We start from the raw sequence: 20,866 nt of genomic DNA on the forward strand, positions 1-20,866 counted from the left end.
AATTTCATTTTTCAGGCTAACCAGTAGTCAGTCTGGTATGTCATCTGGCTCCATAGCTACAGTGTTCTTGGCCTTAAATAGTGTCTAGAGAACTTGTTCTTGGATGATTTGAAGAGAGGGGAGACGTGGGAAGTAGATATAAGAATATTGGAGGGAGAGGGGGTGAATTTAGAGCTGAATTGGTTAACTAGTAGATTATCTATGACCTCTGGTTCTCAGCATGTGATATAATTTAGTTCTGTACACTGCTGGGCATTCTTTTTGACATTTCTATCCCAATTAAAGAAAGCTTTGTGGCTATCTTTCATATATGTTTTTTGGTGATTTGAAGAAGATCAAATGCCTAGAAATATCTGGACATATATGTCTGAGAGCATATAAGTCTCTCATTTAATGGTGAGATAGTTGATGTCTCCTAGAAGAACAGCGTTTAGCTTAATACTTAGGAACTCAATATACGTTAAGGCATTATCATCTGAGGGGACATAGAGAGAGTCCTCTATCTAGCTGTGAGTGAAAAGAGGTTTTCTTTCTAGTGAGCTGGACATGGAGAAGTTCTAAGTTGTTACTGTGAATAACTGGATGTAATTTTTTTCTTTTTTTTTAAGATTATGGAGACACCTACACCTTTAGTGACTACGTCTAATGCTGTGGGTCAGTATGAGTGATAGGCATTGAAGCCCTCCACTGATGGGACGAGAATTTTGTGACATCGCTTGTTCTCCTACTCCTTCTATCAATAACATTGTGTTTTTTGGTGATTTTCAATCTCTTTGCACTGCAGGCTCCTGTGTTTACTTGGTTGTAGTTTCAGGTCTTGACCAGGTCGCTATGATGGTGCATATGTCTACATTTTTTGGGGTATGCTGTAATTGTATTGCGTGCGGATTTTTTAACATCTCTAGCTTTGATCAGCAATACCTTAATGCTATAGTCATTCTTTTCAGTTATGCTCGAAAGTCTATAAGACATTGCATTGCCTAAAAATGCACTATGGAGTGGACACAATTTTAGCCAATATATGAAAGCCACTGGGAAGGAGGTGAAGGCCATCCCAGACAAAGCTCTACCTAGACTGATACATATTACCCCCGTCAGAACAACACCATAATCTAAGCTTACTGCTGAAATCAATGATTTTCTCTTCACATTGTGGCATAATTGGAAGGATATTGCTCAAGGCTAGGTACACATCTGCCTCAGACACATATTCCAAATATTCCAAGAGCTCCATCATGTTTCTCTTCATTTTTCTAGGGAGGTACAGCTCAAGTTAATTGCTCCCACATTACAATGACAGCATTATATGTGTAATTGCAGTGCATGGAATTAAGTGTTTATGTAATGTGGTGAATCCTGGCACCTAATAGGTTATTGACCATGACCCCCTCTTTGTACAGCCTGGAGAATGATGCATTAGTGCTTTTCAGTATGAAGTCACCTATAATGGGTATGTTGAGTTTTGTAGTGTCTTGCCTTATGGGTTTTTGAACTGAGTCGATGTGATTCCTTGATATAAGTCTCACAGTGGATGTTGCCTGTGATGTGTGTTCTTGATGATGCTGAGGGTACTTGTTTCTTCAGTTACATTTTGGAGGCCTCTCTGGTTATGTAGGTTATTTTTAAGAGCCTCAGCATTTACAGGTGTATGTGTTTGGTCTGAGGTGTTTGAGACTAGTTTACTGAGGTTGACAACTTGCTTGTTATTTGCAGTGGTTTTGTGTGCCAGCTTTGTCTTTAGTAATATTATACAACTACATTTCTCTTACACTGTGTCAGACTGTTTCAGTGGTAGGCGTTGTCTGTGCACATGATACAACTCATACATTTTCTGAAGATGTCCATTTCAATCAACCAAGCTGGCTACAGAGACAGTTGGAAAGTGCTGATCCCTGGTTCCCTTGGCTTACTACTGGGGGCTGGAGGGGAAGTAGTACCTAACAGATTATGAGTTGATTAACTGGAGTGCAATCTGTCTAAAGTTAACAAAACAAGTCTATACACAATGAGGACTGAGCAACTTCATGTAAACCCTTCACTTTTCCCACAGCTAAATGATTATTAAGTACACTAAGAGTTTCTGGAGTAGATTATAAACAGAAAGCAATGATTCTAGGTGTCTGCATCTATACAAAGCACAACTGAATTTATAATAAACAATAATACAAATGAATGCAAGCAAACCCACTCTCTGGTAGCATAAAAGTACAATTCAAGGTTCTATAAGTAATTAAAGACTTAGTAATAGCAAGGTTCTTCCACTGCTCTATCTTGAGTATTCACCAAATTAATTCTAACGCACATCACAGTGATTATCAAAAGTATAGAGCTATCACAGTAATTCAGTAGAATGAAAAAGTACTTATCATAGATGTTTCTGGGCTAATAATTAAGCAAACCCAGTGTTAAATAGTCTCAGTCAGTAGCATGGATGCCTAGGGCTGAGCAGCTGAGAGTGAACACACGGCCTCACAAATACGGGCAACATATAATAGCATAAAAATACACACAATTTGATGGTAGCCCACTGGCCAGTAATAAAACAGTGCAATTCAAGGCTATTTATTTATTTATTTTATTTTACATTTATTGACTGGGATAGTCTGACTGGATACATGTCCATTTTCAGCGACGGCCTGGGGATAAAAGCTCCACACTTACAAACAGATAAAGACAAGCTAGTTACAGTATATGGACAAACATATTGTATTAACATACAAGATACAGTCTCACATTTCAAGCCTCACTAAAAGTGGTTCCTCACTAAAAGAATACAGGGTGTAAGTAAAATGTCCTATGTAGACTGCCTCAAGGCCCTATCCTGTATTCTGTCTCCTACAGGCTTTCGAATGGAGATCTATGCCTGGCACACAGGGCATTGTCAGACGCCACTCTGATGGACTTCCTGCATATCCAGAAAACAAACAGTACCAAAATTACCCATTCCAAAGAGTTAAACCTTGCCTGTGATATAAATAGGACCTGCTGGAGAGATAGGTATGTATCCCAGAGACTACCCCAACTATGGAACAGGCCCCTCATCCATGTGAAGCAGAGTTTCTCCCTAACCAAATTCAAATACAACTTGTACAATCGGATGCAAAACTATAAATTCATCCCTGGTTTGGCACCTATGTCTCTAATGGACACAGGTAACCTGTGATTTGTTAATCTCCCAGGCCCATGCTTTCACTTTTCAAGGGTATCAGAACCTTTCAGAGAATTTGGGATGCATGGCTAGGCTTAGAAAGGCCCTTGTGGTCGTTAGCTTAGTATACACCTATGAACATATGAACCTATGAAAAATACAGTTTATATTCAGAAATATATACAAATATGTTGCAGTTTCTCTTATCAAACTTATAGGTGCAGCTATATACAGAGTATCTGCAAAAATGTAACAGTTTCTCTTTTCAAACCTTTAGTGTAAGAGGTAAGTCACTGTGAATAAAAATTACAGGGATATGGAAGTAGAAGAGGATTTAGTTAGGGTTAGAGCAAGGACATAACCAGTGAATTTTAAAATGCTGGGTTAGATTTTTTTTGAACTGATTAAGGGAGGGGTTCAGAGTAAGGGCAGATGTGAGTGAATTCCAGGTTTTGCCTACTGAATTTGCAAACAAAGATTCTCCAGATAGGTTGGTAGCTTTAACAGATTTAACCAAAAGTTGTGTAGTGCAACGAAGTGGCCTAGCATTTTTGTAGGGATGGATAATGTTTTTAAGGGAGGGCATTTTTTCTGGATGGTTAATAACCTTGAATGGTACAGTAAGTTGATTATATTGAATTAGCCTGGGGAGTTCTAGCCATCCTAAGAGGTTTACGTTTTGAAAATGGTGTGTCCTGCAGGGAGTTCCTGTGGCAAACCTGGCAATTTGATTGTAGCAGCTAGAGAGTTTGCTGAGATCAATTTTGTTCAAGTTAGTGAGTACTGGCGAGGCATAGAGTAGAGTTGAAAGCAGATGGGTACGGGTAATGGCAGTCCTAGCTAGAGGGGTGAGAAAAGGTTTGTTTTTGTATAGGGAGCCAAGTTTTTTATTAACATTGGTTTATGTGCATATCATATTTGAGGCTGTTGTCAATTGTAACACCCAGGAGTTTGGTATATATATCTGGTGAGATTATGAACCCATTGTTAGATGATATAGTAAACGAAGGTTGAGAGGATTTGTGAGTAGGGGAGAAGAGCAATAGCTTTGTTTTATTAGGGTTTAATATCAGCTGTTGATTAGAGATCCAGTTTTCCAGTGTATTAAAGGTTTTCTGGGTTAAACTAAAGAGATCTGTAGGGGTAGAGGCTGAGCAATTCAGGGTGGCGACATTGGCATATTGTATACAGGGTTGCATCTGGGATTACAATGTGGAGGTCATTGATAAAGAGGAAGAAAAGAAGAGGAACTAATATGGAGCCTTGAGGGACATCAAAGGTAACAGGGAGTAGGGTGGGGAGTTTGTCCTGCTATAGTACAGCCTGCTGTTTTCCACTAAGATAAGATTGAAACCATGGTATGGCATGGTTGTTTAAAGATATTTTCTTTAAGGCAAGTAAGAGTAGCTGGTGGTTAACCATGTCGAAGGCCTGGGGAAGATAGAGAAACAGGGCAGAAGATTGTTTGTTGTTGTTCCGGTTGGAATTTATGACATTAGAAATGGAGAGGAGGGCTGAGGTGGTACTGTGCTGTGGTCTAAATCCATGCTGGGAGTTGGCCAGAAGATTATGTTGAATAAGGTATTGTAAGAGTTGTTTATGGATACACTTTTCCAGAATTTTAGCCAGAGGGGAAAGGATAGCTATTGGTCTATAGTTTGACAGCTCAGTGAAGCTGCCCCCTTTGTGGAGTGGTATGACATGTGATATTTTCCAGATAGAGGGGACAGAGGCTTCAGTTATGGTTCTGTTTATCAAAATAGACAGGGTATGTTATAACATCAGGAGCTTTTTGCAGATAGTCTGCAGGGAGGAGGTCAGCTGAAAGGGTGGTTGGTTTGAATTTTTTAATTAGGGCTCTAATGAGTGAAGTCTGAACTTTTTGGAAGCTAAAGGTGAGAATGTCAGTGACTATACAAGTAATCAGTGGCCTAGAAAAGCTACGTTCTTCATCTGCTCTCATTAGAGTGTAAACAAAGCAACTCTAACTCAGATTGTAGTAAACACCAACAAATAAGTACAAAAATATCACAGTAACTTAGGATAATTGCAGAAGTATATATTCTAGGGGTTTCTAGGCTGGTAAATTGCCAATATGGTGTAAAATAGTCCCATGCTGTAATGTGGTTGCTTAATGATGAGCAGTTCTGTGAGAACATACAATAGTACAGAAATACAAAAAAAAAAAAAAAATCAGATGATGTTGTTATGTACTTGACGAGGCATATGCAGCAACTAGAGCAACCTCAGAGATTCATTGCAAAAAGAACACAATGAATAACTAATTTGCCTTATTCAGAATGCCTTTAAGCCCTTTACCTCTACTCAGTGTCCTATAGATTGTTGAGACTTAATCTATGCCTGGCTTACAAGGCATGCACAACTCCCACACTATGAATCTTCTACATATTCATAAGTTAAAGTGTACCAGAAATACAAGGCCTAGAGACCTGATTTTATCTGTGACTTAGACAGAATATGGTCGAGAGACACGTGTGTCCCAAAGATTGCCCCTCCTATGGAACAAGTTTCTCATCCATGTTAGACTGAGTTCGCCTATTACTCAGTTTAAGCCCAACATAGACAATTGGATGGGGAATAGGAAATTTATAAATGGCCTGGCAACCCTGTCCCTTATGGAAAGAAGCAACTTATAAATTTCTGGCTCTTAATGTTGTTTTGGATACAAGATATCATTATTCTTTTGGGAAAACATGACTAGGCTTAGAAAGGCCTCCCAGTCATTAGCATAGTAAGAATCTATGAATCTACGATCCCACTGGCCAATAGCAAATTAGAACATTTAAACTGTCTTGGAATCTTAATTGCCATTCAAATTCCTTGCTTTTTACATGGAGTTAGTGTTCTTTTTAGTGGTCTGTTGGCAATACAGTCTACTTCATGGAATACAAAGCTGGCATATTAGAGTGATGCAGATGTTTTGCCAGAGAGTTATGCAGTTCTTGGAGTTTTGTGTTTCAGAATTGCATTGCCAACCTTCTTTTTGGTTCAGTAGTTTTGATTAGGTAGAAGGCATTACGTTTGGTACACTTTGCTCAGTACACCACTCAATCACTATGAAGGCTCTCCTTAATCCTAATCATGAAGTTCCTCTTAGTGTGAGGACAATGGAAGTAGTTCTCTTTGCTTTTGAATATGCAGAACTTGCATCCTTTCCTTTCACATAGGTATGTGCCTGTTGTGGACATGTTCTGTTGATGATCCCTGGTGTTCTCAATGAAATCTCTGATGGTCCTGCTCTTTTAAGGAAGAAGCTGCATTCTGAACAACTATTTTGGAGATGGAGCAGTTGCCACTGATGATGCTCTAATTGTTCAATATGGTGCCTTTAGTGGCACTTGTGTCTTTGGTAAAAGTTAAAATCATACTTTGTTTCATTTTTTTCTAAGTTTGGTTAATGGTAGATGCTTCTTTAGCTACTGAGCTCTTTCCAGGTGATGTATAAATGGTGATGTCACTGTTTATTTTGAAGAGTTTAATTTGCTTTACAAGGTTATTCAGCAGTCTGTTGCGGTAACTTCTGTCAATTAATTGTTTATGAAGTTGTTCAATATTTCTAAGGAAGGTATTCAGTTTTCCAAAGATTCTGGCTGCCCCCAGTGAATTGATCACATTACTCTCAGTGCCCAGTAGGTGTATAGTGGTTGCATGAAGTAAGAACATCACTCTTGTTGGATTTCTGTATTAATTGTTTACTAGTCTGTCATGACCCTCTCTCTTCTGAATGGTAACATCAAAGAATTCTGCAATACAATTATTGTGTTATGCTGTGAAATGAAAAAAGTTTATGGAACCTTCAATACAGTCATGCAATGGTCTGAGGTTCTGGACTGAGTCATTCCAGCAAATATCAATGTCATAGGTGAAGGAGTACTAACTATCCATCCTGATGTTGAGCACTGAATTGTAGATTGTGGCTTCAACCCTTGAGATTTTGGGAAACCTACAGGATGCCAAAAAAAATCTGCATATATTAGGAACTGGAACTGCCAAATATTCAGTGAGCATGCTTCATAGTAATTCTTCTTCATACAAGGGTTTCATTATAGTGTGAAGTTCTTCATGTTCTTACTTAACATAATCTGTTTCCTTGGGTTCATAAAACAACATTTTTAGCATTGTTTCTATTTTTGACTATGTAGGCCTCAGTGTCTGTAACAAAGATTTCTCCCCATTTTCTACTTTCTTAATTGAGAATCTCAAGCTTTTCCTAATTTAATAAGTTTTTTTTTTTCATTTATTTTAAAATATCTTTAGCAATATTATAAATTTTTCATAGCTGGCATGTGTTGAGGACTGGCATAATGCTTAAGAGGTATTTCTGTCACATATGCAAGATACAGGGTTTGATTCTCACCTTGGATGAAAATTAGCTAGCCTAGTATTTACCTATAAACCTAAATTATGCAAACCTACTCTGTACTAAAGGTCTATTAAGTTTAAATTTAAAATACGACTTCCCTGCCTGTAATTGCAGTTCAGTTTGAAATTATTTTAAGTTGTCTTGGGGAGAAAAGACCATTTTTGAACAAAACCTATCCTTTTATCTAATTTTATTTCTTGATTTTACTGTTTAAATTTATAAAGACCAGTTATGTTTTAATATCAGATCACTCATCCAGATCCATTATTCCACCATGACTTTACCAATTTCATTGCTGTACACTAGATATACTTCGCCGTGGTGGTACAGCGGTAGCGTTGTTACCTCACAGCAAGAAGTTCTCCCATTCGATTCTCGGCTTGGCTTGGGAGTGCCTTCTGTGTGGAATCTGCATGTCCTTCCCGCAGTTAGGTAGCGTTCAAAAGACATGCGTGCATAAATGGCCGTGTCTTTGTTGAAGGTTGGGTGTCGAGCTGGCACCTTGGCGTTTCATAAAAAATCTACTGCCAATCATTGGCAGACCAGAGTTCTGCTGTGGTGACCCCTTACCAGGAAAAAGCCGAAAGACAAACAACAACAACTCTAGATATACTTCAAGTTAGAGTTAATACTTAAAACTAAACTATGTAAAGTGCACCTAAATCATATTCCAAATTCATCTGACCACTCCCTAGCAAAAAAAAAAAAATGCCTAGTAGTATTTTATAGAGTGATTGAGCTTAAAGGTCTTACACAGTGGGTTACCATCCTCTGTGCCATTCACCAGAGTCTCTGTCTATTTTTAATTACCTGACTCCACATTATATAAATTCATTGTTATCATTTTTTTAGTTTTTAAGTGTATACATTCAGTTATTGAGCTCTCTCACTACAATTTCAAATTAGACCAATGATCTGTTGAAACCCTAAGATGAAAGCATTTTTGGATTATCAGCAAAAAAATAAAACCAAGGAAACATCTACAAATTATATCACAACCATGGAATGTATTTGACACTAAGAATAAAAATTAAGCAGTAAACATTTCTTTTATGAAACTCCTGTAATCTCAAAAACATGACTACACCAACGTTTAGCAAAAAAAATTACAAAAATAATTCTTTTTTTTTATTTTTATTTTCATATATTGGTTTCTTCTACAACAAGTATAGGGCGATTGCAGTGGTGCAGCAGTTAGCATTGCCACCTTACAGCAAGAGGTTCTCTGGTTCAAGCCTTGGCTGGGGTGCCTTCTGTACAGAGTCTGCATGTCCTCCCTGTGGCCGTGTAGGTTTCCTCCAGGTGCTCCAGTTTCCTCCCACATCCTAAAGACATGCTGTAGGTGGATTGGACACTCTAAATTGGCCCTAGGCATGAGCGTGTGCTTTCTGTGGAACGTTGGGCACCGGGCTGACAACTCGACACCATAAAACTCCACTGTCAATCATGAACAGACAGATGATCCCTAACAGGGAAAAGCCAGAAGAAGAAGGTTTCTTTTATGACAAGTAATAATAATAATACTATACTTGACATTTTCAAATACTGGTGTAAGTAATGCAAACGTAATTTACACAGCAGCCTTGGTGAGCAAGACTCCCTTCTCTGGCAGATTTACAATTTGAGTGAAAATGAAGATGTTTCTGCCACACCAATTAAAAAACTTAGGTCACCCTGCCCTATAAACCACCAATCAGAGGTCATGATTTATACAACTTTTGCATTACATTTTTGATAGAACAATATACAGAAATCCTAGAAAATGTATTCTTCAGAAAGATCTGTTTAGATCTGGGGAGGCCCATACAGTCTGGACAAAAGTGCTCATCTTATAGTTAGTTGGGTGTTTTCCCTCTTGGAATATAGTTTTTCATGGATCAAAAAAAAAATGAATGGGGAAATCTTTTCAAAAGTTACTAAATAGCTTTAACTTCTACAAACTATTCACAACTCTGTGACTTGACTGATATGCATACACAGCATCTGAATCACATTTCGTTTTGAGTTGTGTATGTTGGTTCTCAAGTAGACTTTGGGATTCTTACTACTATTTACCAGGACAATAGTGTATTCTATTTTGAAGCTAATAACTGCCGCAATATCTGTTCCTTTTCTTTGGTTACTCTGAAGAGCAGGTGATTTCTTAGTTTAAAGTATCAGTATGTTTTTTTTTCTTTGTCTCATCCTTTTTAACTTGTTATATTCTGAGTCGTTTAGTGTATTGTCATTGAAATGGAACTTACTGAAACTGACACGCCTAGTTTTGAGGCTATATTGGAAAACAATATTTTCATTAACAATTTGACAAGAAGTGCTGGCTGCAGTCTCTTCCGAAATAGACTTACAGACATTTGTCCCATTAATCCAGTTCATTTTCTATTAATAGTAATACATGCACACACAAATAATTTTCTTCTGCAGGGTTACTGATAGTTTCCCTCACACTACCTCAGTAGTTATGCTACTTTTATTCCTGTTAGATTTCTGCTTCTTTTTCAATCTATCTGATTTTGTGTACCAGGTAGAACCTTATATATCTGCTTAAGTTCCCCTCTTTATCTTTTGATTCAGTATGAGATTTGTACATCTCTTCCAGTTCTTTTGATAAGACCCAGTGTCAAATTTCTCTAACCACTCCTTCCAAATATAACATTTATTTTATTTTGTGTTTTCTAGTTCTAGATTTTTTTCTTTACAGGGGTTATTTATTTTTGGCTCTATATTCAGTTGAATTGTCTCTCCTTATATTTCTATAGTGCTTTGAACTGAGGGAATGTCTTGACCTATTATTACATATTGAGCTAAGCTGGCCACCACAGTTAGTTGGTGTGCAACTGTGGCTAGAAGGGTTTGTATTTCTACATGTGTTATAGATGGTCTTTCTTGTCTTCATGAACTATTATTACTTTTTTCTTTTGTTTAGTTGCTTTCATATGCATCATGCTCTAATTAATGTAATTATTCTGAGTCCAGCAACCCTTGCATCTCCTTCTATTCCACTGTGATATTGTATTTCACATCTTTAGTAATACCACAGAGACAAAAACAGACTCTGTAGTTGTAGCAGAAGTTAGCATTTTGACATTCTATAGTCATGTGCCTTTTTGCTATGTGGTCTTTTCTAGAACATTTAAAATAAATCAACTTAAATGGCAATATTTTTACAGGCAAAGAAAGATGCATGCTAGGAAGAGTATTATTATTAGACATTGCTGCATAAAAGTCTGATGTGGGTTATTGCAGTTTCATTTAGCAGCAGATGTTCTACTAAAACTACTAGATCCTATAATTTAGGGTCCCCCTGGAGTACTCATTTTCTTAAGTTGCTGGGGTGTATGCTTTTAAACTTATCTTTAGCCAAGGTTTCTAGAAGTTTTCTTATTTACATAAATTTTTAGCTATATTTTCAAAATGGTATAAAATAAAGCATTTATAACCTTACAGTCTATCTGTATTGGAAGTCCAGCTTTAAATTTTCATTTGCTGATCCTTGGATGAAGTCCAAGCTACAGAAAGAATTTCCTGTTTCAGTTTCCATTGTATGCCTTAGCATCCTCAAGATGATTACAGTGAGTCCCGAGTTAGCTAGAAGGACAGGACCCTGGTGTAGTCAGCATAGAGACACTCTTTCATAGAAACATATCTCTATAGTGTGACTAAATAAGCTTACACATTTTCTTTCCTTCCAAGATTTTTCTCATTGACATGCTGTTTTTTGAGAAACTCCAGTGAAGTAGATAGTTTATTTTACTGGATATCTGCTGTTGGGAGCTGAACAAGTGTTGGTCATTCAATTAAATTCTCTGTAGAAGGTTTAGCATGTATTGGTCAGTAGCTGCTGCAGTTTTCTCTTTAAGACCGAGCAGGTGCTGGTCAGTGCCTTCACTTTTTTCCTGAAGAACGTGTTCACCAAAGGTTGCTAGATATCACTAAGGACTCAATTATTATTTTTTTTTCAATCTGTAGAGAGGAACAGCAGCTACAGTTTCATTACAGACAGGTTTTTAGTTTAACAAGAACAGTTTGCCATTAGAAATTCTCTTCATAATTTGCCATTCTTGTTGCTGCTATAATCCCATTTGCCAGAGAAAATCCCTGGATGGGAAAATAATTATTTAGTAGTTATTCAGCATTCATCTTTGTCTTCCAGGAGACTTGCTCAAGTTGCACAGAAGTTGGGAAGCACTGATAACTCATGTCAGGAGAACAATATTTAGCACACTCCATTCTGAGCTATGAAACAACTCAGCTACAGTATTTGCTTGAAGGTTTCTTGATAACTCAGTTTCTTAAAAAAATATATGCTAATTGTATCCTCAAATGTAACAATTAAAAGGAAGTCAACTCATCTATTTATTAATTTAAGCATCAAAGAAAGCAAAGGCTTAAGCTTTAGTCATACCAGCAACAGTGTTTTTTTTATTTTCTTCTAACAAAATGAAATAAAAATAATTTCATTCATCTGGCATAAATGCACTTTGGAGGAGCAGGAAAAGCAAATGGATGCAAACCAAAGCTTGTCTTAATTCTTATGTCCAACAATAAAAAAACAGTTGTTAACACAACCCCTTTTTCTTTACCTGTTCACACATCACTTGCTATATGTTCATAAACAACAATTTATTTACTGCATGATCCACAAACAAATGGGGCTGATAACCTTCTGCTTTGTCTCCACCCTGCAATAACTATATTTTCATAACAGGCAGATTTTCATAGTGCTTACAATATTAACATATATCATTCCTCTTCAGCAAACAGTATTGCACAGACTATAGTAATTCCTTTGGTTGCTGTTTTGTGGGATATCGATTTCTAACCTTTTTTCTACTTTCAGGGGTATTTTAACACCTACCAGAGTGATTTCAACCTTCACACTTAGCTTCCTGGAAACTATTCTTCAGAGATATGTCTAATCGCCAATGTCAGCAATCTCAATCCCTCAAGTCGTAGCAACCATGAAACATCATACATTTTTTGAGGCAGCTGCTCTTTATTATTTGTCATAGATAGTTGTTTCTTTCTAGTTGAAATTCCCCTCCATGGCACAACATTAATAATAAACCTGTATATAAACAGCAGACACAATACTGCAAAAAATACATTGCTCCCAGTGACAGCACTCCAGTATATATGCTTATATCTATCTGTCTATATATTTATCTATGTATCAGTGTGTGTGTGTGTGTGATGTTGAAAGACTGACTGCATATTCCATCAAGACCCATACGATTCAATCTTACCCATTGAATTGAATCATCCCTAGTGCAACAAACATATTACAAAAGCAAAGTCCCCTGCACTTCCCTCCCTGTAATCTCATATTTCCAGCTATACAAGGCAATCAGTAGTAGCAACAATAAGAAACGTCCTTATCCACACTTTACCACAATCTCAATCAGGGTGACAAAAGACATATTTGACACAACAGTCTGATACTATACTGTTCTGTGATATCACTGCATATAAAAGAATGTAAACACAAAATAACATAATTTTAATCAAAAGACAGATACAATAACAGAAAAGTCCAATACTGCACTGCTCTGTAATCTCTTCACTAATAAATAAATAAATAAAGCCAACATTTTCCCAGTGTGCAAGCTCCCTTGTCAGTGGACTCCCCTCAGCATATCTAAGTATACTAGCTGCAAGATGGCATTACAGTAAAGACAACAGAAAGCAGCATTCAGCAGTGCCGGCTCTCACTCAAAAGTAGAGTCAGTCACATTTTCTCAGTGTGGCCAGGATGTGGAACCAGTAACAAGATCTTTAAAATGTAATAAAATTCAACCCACACATTTTTTAAAGTAGAAATTGCTACAGTATGCAACGAGAAGAAAATCATTTGTACTCTTTAAAATTGAAAAGCTTTTATACCAGCAGCTTATATAACAATCATTCTGATGTTGGTTGTTGTCCCCATGGATGTTCAGCTAGTTAATGTGCTGACATTTAGGACCAATTTTTATGCAGAGCACCTGCAACTACATGCAAGGTCTAGGAGACTTACTCTGCAAAGAAAAGAAAACAAAAAGACAATGAAAGCAAACCGGTTCCAAGTTTATGCATATGACCTTCTGTAGCTAGTACTAATCTAGTCATCAGCAATACAGTGGTGCAGTTCACCCGTACAGTGCTGAGCTTTCTCAGTAAATCTTCATCCTTCATATGTTAACTGTGACTTTGAAAATAAATGTTAATGAGCTCATCTTAATTTTTACTGTAACAATGGCAAACTGGTGAATTTTCTTTGCCGCTAATAATTAATGCAGGTAATGGGAGATAAGTCATTAATCTGTGACTGTCCCTTTCAAGATAGGACAGGTGACATCCCTATTCTATTCTTTCTTTAAATTTCTAATCCCTTAATTGTTACTCTTTCTAACATCATCTCTTAAGTTTGTTGCCTTTATTTCACTTTCCCTTTCCTCTCTGTATTTACTCACTCTTCTATTTCATTTCCCCTACACTTCATGTAACTTTCTTCTGTACCTTGGCAAATTATATCTTTTCTCAAACTCTATCATCATTCCTTTCTTTAACTCAGCAAAATATGTGTATATATTGCAGATATAAATATTCTCTACCCATTAATTCCATTTGTTGTTCTTTGATTCATGTAATTGTGTTTTAAAACTGCTCTTCTTGCAAATGTTTTAACTTATTTGCCCCAGTGCACTTTTTTCCAATTTCCACTATAGATCTTGTTACTTTATTGTAATATACTCACATTTATAAGTTGTTATTTTTCATTTTAATATTGTTATCTTGCATATCTGCCGTGTTGGTATATAATTTATCTTATGTGAAGCTTTTCTCCCTGAGCCTCGACTGAAAGTGATCTTGGCCCAGACATACCTTTGAAGTCAACAAATGCATACATAAATATATATGTGTGTGTGTGTGTGTGTATCTGTGTGTATGTATATATATATATATATATATATATATATATATATATATATATATATATATATATATATATATATATATATATATATATGGATCTACTTCAGTAGATCGAATTTTTACAAGTTCAAACCACATATGGCTGAGACCATATGTTCAAACTCGTAAAAAGTTTGAACACTGAAGTAAAAACAAATAAAACAACAAAACACAAAACTAAATGTCTATAGCAGGGGGGATTTGCCCCCCGGCACCCCCACATCCCCCTTACTTAAATATACCAACTCTGAGATCACAATACATTGCAGAAATGGGAAATCTTCCCTTTCCACACTGTACGGAGATCTCCATTCAGTCTGATTGAACTTCTACAAGTTCGAACATATCGTCTCGGCCATATGTGGTTCGAACTTGTAAACATTCAATCTACTGAAGGAGACCCATATACATATATATATATATATATATATATATATATATATATATATATATATATATATATACATATATGGATTACACACACACACACACACACACACACACACACACAGTTCAAGGTATTTTTATTTCAGCTGCACATACATGCACATACATGACAGGGAGCAACTGGAGTGGACTATGGGGGTCTCCTAAATAAAATGGATGTGTGACACATGCTTGTCAGGATGGTGAATTATGCTATGAATGACATCCACTCTATACAGCAGCATTAACATAAACAGAGTGGACTGAAAAGGTGACACACAGACCTTATCACTAGTAGGAAGAAGAGGGTGTGGAACAAGAACCCTGATATTCCTGTAATTAGTTTGTTTTCACATCATTGATATATAACATTCCTGGGACCAATAGATGTAAATGCATGCTGTTGTCTGGCATAGGCTATGCACATTATTATTTATTTTTTAACACCTCTGTATTTTGAAAAAAAACAGGTAGCCCTTTAGAGGAGACAAGCCTTGCTGTCTGGATCACAAGAGTAAGTGTATTGTTTGGTGCCATTACCATATTAGTTTAGTAAAGCCATGTGCGTCAGCACTGAACAGATGCATTTTATTTGCCTTTTCCTGTTTATTATTTAACCATTTCCTAGTTGTGCACTGGCTTTGTAGATGTTTTTCTTTCTGTTACTCCAATACCACACCATACTACATCAGTTATACTTGTAATGATGTACCTGTGTTATCATCTATTGTATACCAAGAGTTCCTAGGACATTGCTCTCTGCTATTTTGCTATTTCTTTCTCCTTTTGAGTCCTCTTCCAATAAGCCATTCACATTATGCTTGCCATGTGTATTAATGCCTTTTTTCATTGCTTTGCTGTTTTGTTTTTCCCTTTATCTTTGATCTTTGTACTGCTAACTATGGAACAGGCAGAGGTGAAGTGGTGATCACTATGTTCTGCACTAGCTGCCATACTGGCTAGGTCCTCAATAGTCCATAAGCCTGTCTCTCTTTAGAGTAATAAATGTCACCCTGTGGAACATGACCTGGAGGACTCACTGTTGGTCACTGTTGCTGCTTTTAAATCTGGCTGTGAAGACTCCCTTTGGAGATTACAGTGCTAGAGCCATCCTTGGTAAACTAGTGTAAGGCTCTGCAGCTGATGAGGATCAAGATGGATCTGTGTCTTGATGCCACATTGACAACCTGGAGCATTTTGCTTTGTGGCTATTAGAGTTGTGTACCCAGTCAGTCCGAACCTTCAGGTCAACAGTAGTGAAGTTCACTCATAAGGCAGTCGCATAGTTGATTGACTTTTGGGTGGGTCCTACTCTGGGCCAGCTTTGCAGGCCATCCCATCCCATCCAATTCACCCATTATAGTAGTACCCTTCATTATGTGTTACTCCCCATTCCCTGTTTTTAGTCCAGTCCTTCAATAACCCAGAGCTAGATTACGGTCAGATGGAGCCTTATACAGGCTAATGAACATACCTCCTCAAAGCTATACCAATATCTCATTACTTGGCTATCCCTCTCCAATTACCATAAAACATTGTTCAAACCTGTGAGTGTGCTCACTATTTTCTTTTTTTACTTTTTCAGAAATTTGGATTTAATTTAAAATTTATTTAATATTTTATAGCAAAAATAAAGACAGGTATTAGCTAAAGAAAACATACCTAGTATAAACAGCAATATACTTTTATTCTCTATTAATGTATAATTTTCTATCTATTCCTCCATTGGACTTATTATGGACCATTTATCAAGAATGCATGTGATAACCCATTTAGCTAGCACAGACATGTTACATTCCTAGTCAAATAGTCAAATAGCATATAGTGAAGCACTAATTAGCAGCTATGTGAATGGTTCAGGGATTCAAAAGACAAATGTAGTAATTTTCTAGCATCCAGGGACATCCCACACTGCATGTAAGTATCCCTTTTAAGGAAATGCACAGAAACACTTTTTGAAGTGACTTGGTCATGATCATATGGCAGAACATTGAATGATTTGGGAATGAAACCTGTTTTAGGGAAAGCAATTCATAAACTGTTCATAGCCTTATTAATTTGCACTAAATACTAGGCAAACTGTTGTAATCCAACACATTGCATTTCACATTCAAGTGCCTGAAAAATAAAGCTAAATTAAAAATGTAGTCATAATTAAAATATCAACATTTATTTATTTATTTATTTATTTATTTTACATTTGTTGACTGGGCTAGTCTAACTGGATTTATGTCCATTTTCAGTAGAGGCCCAGGGAGAAAAGCTCCAAGCATGAGTAGTAAAACACAGTTAACAGTATATAACAATATATATAACAAGGACATGTAAGAAAACAATACAGTGGTAGCATTGGTTAAAAGCAAAAATATAGAATTGTAAATAAAGAATATAGACATTATGCTAAAAGTTGATTTAAGTAAAGCATGACAGATGTACTAAACACAAAGTGGGTATGAGCACAACAGAGTAACATCCTTATAATTTTTCCTCTTATTATGAAAAAGAAGCAAGATTAGGAGGCCTAGGTTAGAGGCCTAAGTTAGAGGGGTGGGGAAAAGGGTAAGAGTAGGAGGGGAAATATATTTCAGTCTGGGTTAGCACAGGTACAAAGCCACTGAGTTTTAAGATGTTCTTTAATATGTTTTTTTAATAGAGAAGTAGAAGCTAGGTTAGATAGTTCAGGAGGGAGCTGATTCCAATTTTTGCCTGTAGTGTTTGAGGAAAGTGAGTCACCAGCTTTATTGTTAGATTTAATTGAGGAGACCAGGAGTTTATTAGCAGAACGTAGTGTAGCTACATTTTTGTATGGTGAAATCAGATTAGTCAGGATAGGGGTATTATTGGGGTGGTATAGGATCTTTTGAGTGATAAGTAACTGTTGATAGAGTATGTGGTTCTGCAATTCTAGCCATCCTAGTTGTTTGAGGTTAAGACAGTTGTGAGTTTTAAAGGATGTACATGTAATGAATCTCGTTATACTATTATAACAGGTAGAAAGATTGGAGATGTTATTTTTAGATAGGTTAGTATATATAGCAGAGGCATAGAAAAGAGTAGAAATGAGGTGGGTCTGGGCAATAGTTTTCCTGGCTGTGGGGGTAAGGAAGGGTTTGATTCTATAGAAAGTACCAAGTTTTTTGTTAACAGATTTTATGGTGGCGTTAATATGATCATCATAGTTAAGACGATTGGCAATTATAATACCTAGTAGGCGGGTGGCAGTATCCGGGGTAATGTTAGTAGCATTGTTAGAGGTTATAGAGAAGAATGGTGTGGAAGATTTTTGAGTTGGAGTAAAAAGCAGTAGTTTTGTTTTTTTGGGATTAAGGAGGAGGCAATGTTTCATAAACCAGTTTTCAACATTTTGGAACACAGTTTGGGTGAGGGACTGGAGGGAGGCTATATTCTTAGCAGTACAGATTAAGGTTGAGTTATCTGCATATTGTATGCAGGTGGCTTGAGGTATGTCCATGTGGAGGTCGTTAATAAATAAGGAAAAAAGAAGGGGACCTAAGATACAGCCTTGTGTGACTCCAGTATTTACTGGGAGTAATGAAGACAGGTTGTTATCCCAAAGTACTGCTTGCTGTCTGTTTTGAAGATAACACCTAAACCATTGTAATGCTAGTGGATCAAGTGAATGGTACTTTAGTTTGTCTAGAAGTAAGTTATGGTTAACCATATTAACCAACATTAAACACGTACATGTCATACTGTCCAGTTTATTCACAGCCAAATAATAAACACATTGTCAACAAAACAATGAAATCAAAGTATTGCACCCAAACATCATTGCTCATATGACACCCTCATGTTTACCACAACTAAATCCTTTTTTTTACACCAAAAGTCTAGGAAGCAGTTATTAGCACTCACACCAGCTGCTATCACTTGTATGACTGTACAACTCAAATAACTACTTGAGATCAAGTGAATGAATACATTCATAAATAATGGAAGTAGAAGGATTCAACCCTGTACTTTTGACTATAGGAAGCTGTTTGTTAAGAGCTCAGAGCATTAACTGGCTGACAAATATACCTCACTTAAAAGTTAGCATAATAAGTGTTACATGAACATACATTTTCTGAACAAAAGTCTCAAGTACTGTAATTCTCAATGATTTATAAAGGGAAAAAAGCATTAAAGTGAGGCAGGGCATGAATAGGAAACATAATAAGATGTTTTGCAAAATTAAAGATAGATAAGGAGAGCACCACTATAACTCACTTATAAAGTTTACAGAGTGACAGGTTTTGCATAAACATGCATTTTCTGAACAGTAACTACGAAATTCTGACTAACATTATTGACTGACAATAATGTATCTGAAAATTAGGAATTCTATGAAGATCTTTTAGTTGGGGGACAGGAGTAAGACTCCAAGCTCTTAATGAGCTGCTTTCTGTAGTTAAAGATACATTGCTTGACTTATTCTACCTCCAAGTATCTACTGTGTGACTCACCAAGTCACTTAACCTGACATACTCTTTGGATGTCCCTGTAAGGTGAGCTAAGAAGGAAAAAAGTGCAGGCCATAATATTTTCTGACACTTGTTTTCCTGGCAGGAATAAAAATTATGATAACTCTAAATGTTTGAGATGGTTGCCTGACTGAAACTCTGGGAACCTCTTACACACACACACACACACACACACACACACACACACACACACACACACACACACACACACACACGCACACATGCATACGCAAGCACACACATGCACATGCACACACACACACACACACACACACACACACACACACACACACACACACACACACACACACACACACACACACACACACACCTCTTGTCAACTCACAGAGCTTGTATTCAGAGACTGCTCAAAAGTAATTCAGAGCCAAAATACCCACTAACTTGACAGAGAGAAACTGCTGGGTTTGCTAAATGTTGCTTACTGCTTCAGAGAAAACTGCAAAAGAAAATATGGGTTTGCTTCAGACTGCTTACCCTAATTGCAGTGACTTCAGAGAAAATTGCTGGAGTGCTGCCTCAGTCATTTATGATGGTAATCAAAGAAAGGAAATACCTCACTAATCAACTGCTTAAGATGTCTTTCTAAATCACACTGGGCTGTTAGAAATACCAAAGTCTCTCACTCTCTCATTGGCTCAGTTGAATACCCAATGAGAGATAGCTCCTCAGAGGAAATTGGGTCAAGAGATTTGGGTAAGAGTTAAAATGGATATTGGTCAAACAGATTTTTTTGTAATGTCTGCGGGTGAAATACATTTTTTCTAACATTTGTGGGATACCGCAGGCAGCACCTGGTGCTATGCAGCTGTCTAGGTCACCTTGTGCTGGATTTGGCCCTACCATTCCTAGATCGTCTACCCTTTTCCATTCTGTGTTGCACCTTTTTTGTGTCACTACCTCCTCTGCCAGTCTTTGTGTGTTTGTCTGCCACTGTTACAATCCCTGAGAGTTCTTTCCTTCCCAGAACCTCTGCATGCTACCTTTGCCCTCTACCCTTCTTGAAAAACCCTTTTTTCCAAAAAAAAAAAAAGTTCCTATACCACTCTTTCCTTTCCATTTTCTTTTTGTCTGTCCCCCTTTCTGTCTGTTCTATCTCCCCATTTCTATCCCATTTATATCATAAAATCAGTTGGCATTTAGCTGTGGGACCACGGTATGTGGTCTTGTCTGTACTCACATAGAACCTACAGCTCACATTGATGCTCATGTGCATGTGCATACTGTTGATCATGCTACCTGCAACCTTGCGCTTTAGTGTCATGTGACCACTCATAGCATTTACCACTCAGTTACACTGTGACTGCTTTTTTTACGACTTTGAGAAATCTTTATGCAGCAGTCATCAGCATGGCCATACTGTCAGTAACCATGCATACCTAATTCCCATTGGGTCACATCATATTATTCTCTTTTCACTATTTACTGCCCTGCTATCATGCTTAACTTCTTTCT

Source organism: Protopterus annectens, chromosome 5.part1 (genome assembly GCF_019279795.1).
Source record: "Protopterus annectens isolate FY-2018-M chromosome 5.part1, PAN1.0, whole genome shotgun sequence".
Lineage (NCBI taxonomy): Eukaryota > Metazoa > Chordata > Ceratodontiformes > Protopteridae > Protopterus > Protopterus annectens.